Source organism: Molothrus ater, chromosome 18, assembly GCF_012460135.2.
Source record: "Molothrus ater isolate BHLD 08-10-18 breed brown headed cowbird chromosome 18, BPBGC_Mater_1.1, whole genome shotgun sequence".
NCBI classification, from domain to species: Eukaryota; Metazoa; Chordata; class Aves; order Passeriformes; family Icteridae; genus Molothrus; species Molothrus ater.
This window is the reverse complement of record NC_050495.2, coordinates 12,165,333-12,174,014: the sequence shown is the minus strand read 5'-3', so window position 1 is coordinate 12,174,014 and position 8,682 is coordinate 12,165,333.

The window sequence follows — 8,682 nt, the reverse complement described above, 5'->3', positions numbered from 1 at the left end:
CCGCGCCCGCCTTTAGCCGGCCCGCGCCGACACGTGACGCAGCGCGCACGCGCAAACGGCGGCCGGGGCCAGGCCGCGCCCCTCTGGGGAAGGCGCGGCTCTCGCAGGGCGCATGCGCAGTAAGCGCTGGGGGGGAGCCCGCGCACCGCCCGTTCGCTCCCGGCAGAGGGCGCGCGAGAACCGTGCGGGGCCGGGAGAGGGAACCGGTGACGGGATCGATCACAGGATCAATAATGGAACCGGTGACGGGATCGATCACGGGATCAATAATGGAACCGGTGACGGGATCAATAATGGAACCGGTGACGGGATCGATCACGGGATCAATAATGGAACTGGTCACGGCATCGATCACGGGATTGATCATGGACCCGGTCACGGCATGGATCATGGAACGGGGCACGGGATCAATCATGGACTCAACAACGGACTAATGGACCTAGTCACAGGATCAATCATGGGATCGATCATGGAATCGGTCACGGTATCAATCACAGAACCGATAACAGGATTGATCACAGGATTGATCATGGAACTGGTCACGGGATCAATAATGGAACCGGTCACGGAATCGATACAGAATCAATCATGGGACCGATCACAGCATCAATCACGGGATCGATCACCGAAACACCGAGACACCGAAACCGAGTCCGGGCGCTCGGGCAGCTCAGCCAAGGCCGCCGGTGCCCGGTGTCCCCAGTACCGCCCCGCGCGGTTTCTGAGCACCCCCAGCCGGTGACCCCGTGCGGGGCTGGGCAGCCTTTCAGTGCAGAAATCTGTCCCTGATGTCCAAGGTGAACATTCCGTCACAACCTGAGGCCGTTCCCTCTCGTGCCACCTGCGGGAACAGAACGATCCCCCCGCCCCGCTCCATGCTCGGCCCGGGAGCGCGGGGACAGCGGCCCCGGGACGGCGCTGAGGGCGGGACACGGCAGAGCTCCCGGGGCAGGGCTTTGAGGAGGCTCGGAGCTGCTCCTGCCAGGTGTGGGGCAGGCCCCGAGAGCGTGAAGGGGCTTGTGCTGGGCAATGAACGCGGCCGCCGTGCAGGAGAGGCGGGAGTGAGGGAATGTGAGGGCTCCGCAATTGGGGCAGGGAAAGGAGCTGCCAGGGAGGAGGGAAAGGAGGAATGATGTGGTCTAAACCATTGACCAGCAGAACAATTTTTGCAGCAGCCCTCTGGATACAAACCAGGAGATCAAGGAGCGCTGTGCAAGGCGTGGACATTGTTGGGCAGGAGGAATCCTTGAAAAGATGATGATGAGCCCTCAAATCATGAAGAGACAGGCTGGACGACGCCAGCTTCACCTCCAAACCAATTTCCTGACAATTATCTCTTCCCTGGCACCCCCACTTGTCTCCAGGGCCCCTCAGTGTCTCCCTGGAATGGGCCTTGTTGCCACCTCTATCTTGGGGTGTTCCTTTGCCTAATGAAGAGAAAGAAATTTCCAAAATTGAGAAGGATCCAGAAGATGTCCAGGAAAAAAAAAAATTAAGCTGTGTCATGTCTCTAGGGCTGCATTCATACATTCAGCAAGTTGTGAAAAGCAGCTCTTTGGGCTGGTTCATTGACGGGCAGGAATTAGAGAGCTCAGTCAATGCAGGGTTGGCAATTAGCTGCCGTGGAAGTGTTTTTGTAGAGTCAAATTTCCAGCACGAGGGGAAGAGAAAAGCGTTTGTAAAGCAAGCCGCCCCTCGGCGCGGGAGCCGGGCGGGCAGGGGGAGCTGCAGCTCCTGAGGGAAGGAAAGGATCGTTCCCAAACAAACCCCGCTGTGAGGGGGACACCCCCAAATCCTTCCCCCCCCACTGCCGGGGGCTCTCCTGCCCCGGGAGCTGTGCAGTGCTGCTTTCAGCTGGAACAGCAGCATTTCACACCCAGCCTTTCCCTGCCCGACTTCTCCCACCGACAGAGGGGCCGACCCGCTGGGAACGCTGGAATGGGACTGGAAAGCCCCTGCAGCACCTGCACTTTCCCCTTTTCCCAGCTCCTGGGAAAGTGTGGCTCCCTTCCTTGAAGGGAAGAGGGTGGCCCTGTCCTGAGGAGCCACGAGAGCAAACAGAGCAGGGAGAGACAGGACAGAGAAAGGGCAGGAGGGGAGAGGAGAGGAGGGTGGGTGAGCTCAGGGAGCTGTGAGGAGCCTGTGCTGGAGGGAGGAGAGCGCGGACCCGCAGGGGCACAGGGAGTGCCAGAGCCCAGCCGTAAGAAATCGCCATTCATTAGGGGCAGCACGCACAGAAGGCCTTGCTGAGGAGCCCGGGCTTCAAGCTGAGCGCGCCCCTCTTTGGGACGCTTTGATTTGGTTAATTAGACACAAAGTTTTTCTGTGCGGTGCGAGGCCGGCTCTGTGCAGAGGAGAGCAGCAAGCCCGGCTTTACTAATGGGATATAGCCCGGCTTTACTAATGGGATATAGCCCGGCTTTACTGATGGGATAATTGGGTGTGTACGCAGCTCCGCACACCCCGGCGGGAGAGGCCCCGCACCGGAGGCGCAGTTGCGGTGTCAGGTCTCCCTGCCGTTCCCCATTGTGCACCGGTTTTCACCTTTTTGCCCCATTTTTGCAGTTCCCAAGGAGGACGAGTCGCTGATAATTTCCCCATTTTCCCCGTATTTCCCCCATTTTTTCCCCCATTTTCCCCCGTTTTTTCCCATTTTTTCACATTTTTCCCATTTTCTCTGGGTTTTGCCCCAGCTCCCGAGGAGAACAAGTCACCGATCATTTCCCCATCTTTCCCCCCATTTCCTCCCTATATTTCCTCCTTTTTCCCCATCGTTTTTTCCTGTTTTTTCACCGTTTTTTTCCATTTTCCATGTATTTTGCCCCAGTTCCCGAGGAGGACAAGTCGTGGATCATTGGGAGCCGGCCCTGCTCCATCGCCCAGTGCCTGTTCCAGGACATTTCCCCCCATTTTTCCCCCCATTTTCTCCCTGTTTTTTTCCGATTTTTTTGCCATTTTCCTCCCATTTTCCACCATTTTTCATGTTTTTGCCCCATTTTTGCAGTTCTCAAGGAGGACGAGTCACTGATCATTTCCCCATTTTCCCCATTCCCCCATATATTCCCCATCTATTCCCCATTTTTCCACCATTTTTCCCATTTTTCCCCTTTTTCCTGTTTTTTCACAATTTTTCGCATTTTCCTGTGTTTTTGCCCCAGTTCTCGAGGGACAGTCCTCCCACTGCAGGAGGGCCTCATTTACATCCAAATACCCCCGCAACAATTTTCACTGTTTGACCGGCCAAACTTCCTAATTCTGCTATTTTTCACCCTAAATTTGACCTTTGATTCAATGAAGTGGCTTCATTTTGTCTCACTCTTTTCCCCTGCCCCAGATCTCTCCTTACACAGTTCAGCTGTTGGGGCTTGCCTACACTTGAAGGTTGCCTCTGGATTTAGGGACATATAAATCTGAAAGACAGTAACTAATCTGGAATACATCTGGAAGGATTTACTCAAAAATCAGTAATTTCTGAATACCTTGGTGCCCTGGCTCCCAGTTCACCCTCCTGTTAGCAGCAGGAGCAGGTAAGGCAAGGACATGAAAGAACACAAGCTCACGCTGCTGCTCTCAAGGTGAAGAAAAGGGAAGTTTATTTTCTGACTCCAACATTTATGGATTTCCAAGAGTGACAGTGGATTGGAGGGTGGCAGTGCCACCTCTCCAATGACACTGGGCAAACCAACAGTCCATCAACTTTCTCCACCTCCATAAAGGAATGCAAACCAATGAGTTATTTACAGAAAGTGTGTGAGAAAGTTCGCTACAAGAATGTCAACATCAGAAAGCTTAGAAAATCTTAAAAAACCAGGGTGACAGTCAAGTCTGTGTTTTTTCAACTGCTTTCTCTCCGTTGCTCTAAAAAGAAATTACAGCCTCCCCCTCCGGAGTCTGCCTCACTTAAACCCTCGCTCTGTCACAGCTGAAATGTGGTACAAAGGGATCCAGGAATTCCCCGAGCCTTTGGCTCTCCGGGCTTGTTTCACAGGTAAGGAATGCGGCGTCTCCCGCCCGTCTGCCCCTGCCGCGGGCACGGCGCGGCCGGGCTGTGCCCAGGGCCTGCTCAGGGCACGGTGACAGCCCCGGTGCCCCGGTCCTGCTGGGCACAGCCCGGCCGGTCCCTGCTGCTGCCGGCCGGGAGCCTCTGGAGCTGCAGGAGAGCTTGGAGAGCCCCAGCAAAGCGTGCAGGGGCAGATCTGGGCACTGCTCCGGCTCTACCTGAGCTGCAGTTGTTTGGGTTAGCAGCAAATTGCACGGCGTGATTGCTCGGGGAGCTGGGCAAACTATTCAAAGCAGCAGAAAGCGTCTGATGGATTCGCCAATGTTTTTGTTTGTGGACAATCCCCCAAAAAGGCAGAAGAGAACCCTCCAGTTCTTACCAACGTGTTGCTTGCTACTCAAAATTACTCCATGAATCATTTGTGACTGAGTGTATGCAGCCAGTGGGTTCTCGTGTCCTCCTTTTATTTTGTTCTTTGAGCTCTGGCTTGTCCTAATTTGCTTGTGCCAAGTGGCTGATGTCAGTCCCCAAGTTCACACAGCAGAGCACTCAGGTGGAAATATGCAAGAACTACCTTTTTATCCTATACAGTTTTGAGCAAGTAGAGTTGCAGCCAATAAATAAGAATTTTTAAAACAAACAAACAAACAAAAAAAACCCCAAACAAATAAAAAACAAAAAAAAACCCCAAGCAAGTTGATACCACTAAACAGAATTCACAGATTTTTCATGAGCAAATGGCACATTTCCTGCGGGCCTGCCTCACCACCGCTCCCCCAGGGATAACAAAGAGCAGTGTCACAGGCAGGTGATGTTCCCTGGTGGCGCACAGCCCTGTGTCACCGCCGGTGCCACTCCCACGGCCCATCCTCCCGTCTGCATCCTTGCTCCGCTGCTCTTTAGCCCAAATGCAGTGCCCGACACAAAGTGCCGGTGCTGCAGGAGGGAGAGGAGCGATGGGAGGAGGAGCAGCCCGCGCTGTGTGACTGCAGGAGCTGCAGATGGGGCTGCGAGGGGAGGGAGGCAGCGCCCAGAGCCCGTTTCAGCTTTCAAGTCCCGTGCTCCGGGATCTCTACATGCCATTTCTTGGATGTGGTTTGCCCCCAGGGCAATCTCAACAGCTGTGAAGTTTCAACAGATGAACGATGTAGTTTTCAATAAATTTCACCAGGCACAGGAAAGGATTTTAACTCGTTCATGCTAGCCAGCTTTTGGTCTGCAGGCTCTTCTGGACCCGAGTCCATTCAGGTCAGGAGTGTTTCCTCTTTGAGCCCCAGCACAGCTGAGCTACACTGAGGTTTCCCCATCAGAGGAGGCTTCTCTCAACCCTGCCCGTGGCTCCTGGGAGGTGCAGGCACATCCCTGCCTTTACCTGGGCCACTTGAACCCACTCTGGTGGAGGAAGGTACCAAATGTGGATGCTCTCAGCTCCTGCTGGGGAAAGGAAAGGCAGCAGAAAAACAATTTTCCAAATCTCCTTGTGGCAACTGCATCTTGGAAGTTCCATTTCCTTTGCACTCTCTCATCCAGAAGTGGGGCTTGTGCTCCTGGAGTCATGTTCTCATCCCAGCTGAAGGTTGATGGCATTCATTGTAACTGAAAGAGGGGCTTTGTGTTCCCAAATTCTTCAGTCAGAGAAGTCAAGAAATTCCAGAACACATCAGGTGTCTCCTCAGGTCACGAGGACAATTCCTGTGAATTCACCTGCTGTACACAGGACAGGACAGCAAGCCTGGGTCCTGAGGTGAGAAGCCAGCCCAGGGTTTTTGGTGCATGTCTGGGGGATCTGAGCAGTGGGGCTGAGACCTTTGCTGCCTCTCCTCTGGCTGGGATCTGTCAGGGAGCCCAAAGCAGCAGAGAGCTCACAGCCCTGGCAGGAGATGTCAGTGCTGAGTGAGCCCTGCAGGGTCTCTCACCTCTCCCTGCTCCCCCTGCCCTGCCTCACATTCAGTGTCCAGGCCCGGGGCTGAGCATTTCCTCCAAACCCAAATGTCTGCCCAGAGGCCATTCCCTCCTGCTCCTGCACTGCTGCTCCCTGGCCAGCCTGGTTCCCCCTCTCTCTGCAGACAGACAGACAGACAGACAGCAAACATGTCCAGGAGCTGCCCCCGTGGTTCCCCACAGCTCTGGAGGGCACTGATGGGGTTTCCCTGTAGTGAAACAACACAAGCTCGAGGGTGGGTCTGTGTGTGAGGCAGGGGTGCCCATGACCTTCAGGAGGCTCTTAGCACCAACCCAGGAACAGCTCTGGACTAGAACTTGCAGTGAGAGCCTCCCCACCTCTGCCCCTGCCCAAGCAAAGGCACAGCTCATGGGGCACCCCGAGAGATCTTGTGGGTGCTGCAGCCTCTGCACAACACTGCACAGACACCTGTGATTTGGGGTCTTTTGTCCCAGCTCTCCAAAATGTTTCATGAGTTTTGGTCACCACATTGCTCTCCCTGTCCTACTGAGGCTCCCCAGCCATCAGCTTCCAACAGAAATTGCTCAAAACTAAATATCAGATCCCATCCCTCCCTCCCTCCCTTCCTTCCTTCCTCCCTTCCTTCCTTCCTTCCTTCCTTCCTTCCTTCCTTCCTTCCTTCCTTCCTTCCTTCCTTCCTTCCTTCCTTCCTTCCTTCCTTCCTTCCTTCCTTCCTTCCTTCCTTCCTTCCTTCCTTCCTTCCTTCCTTCCTTCCTTCCTTCCTTCCTTCCTTCCTTCCTTCCTTCCTTCCTTCCTTCCTTCCTTCCTTCCTTCCTTCCTTCCTTCCTTCCTTCCTTCCTTCCTTCCTTCCTTCCTTCCTTCTCCTTTTCACATGGACAGTCAATAACCCTGTAAATGCACAGGGCAGCCTGGTTGTGCACTCTGATTTCTCACGATTTCTGCTGAAATGCTTTCCTTTCAGATGGCATCTCTGCCAGAGCCATCCATGGGCTCCTCCACAGGAACACTACAAACATCCCCTGTAGCAGCAGCCTGACCTTTTGAAAAATCAGTGATCTGAGCAATCCCCTCAGCTCTCTGGAAAGGCTGGGCACTGTGGGTGCTGTGCTGGGTTCATTCCCAGCCTTGGGCAAGGTGCCCTTTCCAGATGGTTCTTCAGAGGGGTCTCTGGGTGCTCCCCTGGACCTGAGCCTGCCACAGGGAGTTTGTGACAATTCAGTCTCAGAGTTCAGCAACTGCAGCCTGAGAGAAAGTGGGGAAACACTTTGGGAACTGATCTCTGCCTCTGTCCCACCCATTTATCCCAGTGACATTTGCCAGTGGCAGCGCAGTGTGTGTCACACAGAGCATCCAGGCAGTGTGGAATGCAGGACATGGCATCACTGCTGTGCAGTTACTGCTGGAGAGGCACTTTGCATCCCAGAGAGAGCCAGGAGTGCACTCACACCAACAAAATCCGCATTTCTGTGGTCTCTCTTCATGGATATCTCCTCTGGGCTGAATTCTCTTGCTCTCCTGTCTTTTTTCCCCTCTGGCTCACATCCCCACTGCCTTCCCATGGCTTTATTCAGTCAGAGCTCTGTGTCTGGCTGGTTCTGCTCACCCAACACCAAGGATCCCCTGAGTGCAGCCTCCATCCTGCCGAGCTGTGGGGAGCCCTCTCTGCTTGTGCTGCTGCCCTGCCTTGCCAAGCCAGCCTGGGGACAGACAGCTCTCCCTGCCACGGTGAGCCTGCCCCAGGGGACGATGCCCGAGCAATGTGGAGGGGCAGCAGGGTCCCAGCGCTGCGAGAGAGGAGCTGGGGGAGCGGGACTGCTCCAGGGAAGGGAGTTCAGCAGCTGAGGAGGGGGGAGAGGGAGCCGAGGGGCTTGGCTGCTCTGAGCAGAAACGTACGTGAAGAAAAGCCTCGACCCAACCCTGAATTCCACAGCTCGACTCCAGGGACAGGGAGAGGGAGAGAGGACAGGACGGGACAATTCCAGCAGCCCTGCGACTTGTTCATAAAAGCCTCATCCCCCCAGCCCTGCCTGCCTCCTCCCCCATCGCCTCCACAGCTCACGCTGGGTTTTATTAACGCAGTTCCCCTCGGGCTAGAGGGAATCACGTCCCAGGAGACATTCCAGTCTCAGATCAGCTTCGGAGGGGATCAGAGGGAGCCAAGGCTGGGGGGCGTTTCACCGGGGCCGTTCCATTCGCGGGGAGCCGGCAGGTCGGGAGCGCTGCAAGACGGCACTGGCCGGCTCCCGATCAGAGCCCGAGCAGCCGCGGCTGCAGCCGAGCCCTGCCCGGTGCTCTGCGCCCATCACCCGTGCTGTGTCCCCTGCTCTGTGCCCATCACCCGTGCTGTGTCCCCTGCTCTGTGCCCATTCACCAGTGCTGTGCCCGGTGCTGTGTCCCAGCCACCCGTGCTGTGTCCCCTGCTCTGTGTCCCATCACCCGTGCTGTGTCCAGCCGCTGGCTGCCAGCTCCTGGCCGGGCTCTGCCGGGTGCCCGGGTGGGCACGGGAGGCTCTGGGCAGGCACTGTGGCCCGTGGCTCACTGAGCTCGTTGTTGGTGACCCGCAGCCACACTGAGCTCGCTGTTGGTGACCCTCAGCCACGCTGAGCTCGCTGTTGGTGACCCGCAGCCACGCTGAGCTCTCTGTTAGTGACCCGCAGCCACGCTGAGCTCGTTGTTGGTGACCCGCAGCCACAAGGGCTCAGCCCGGGGCCAGCCCCGTCCCCGAGCACCACCCCAGTGCCAGCCCCTCGCCAGCACG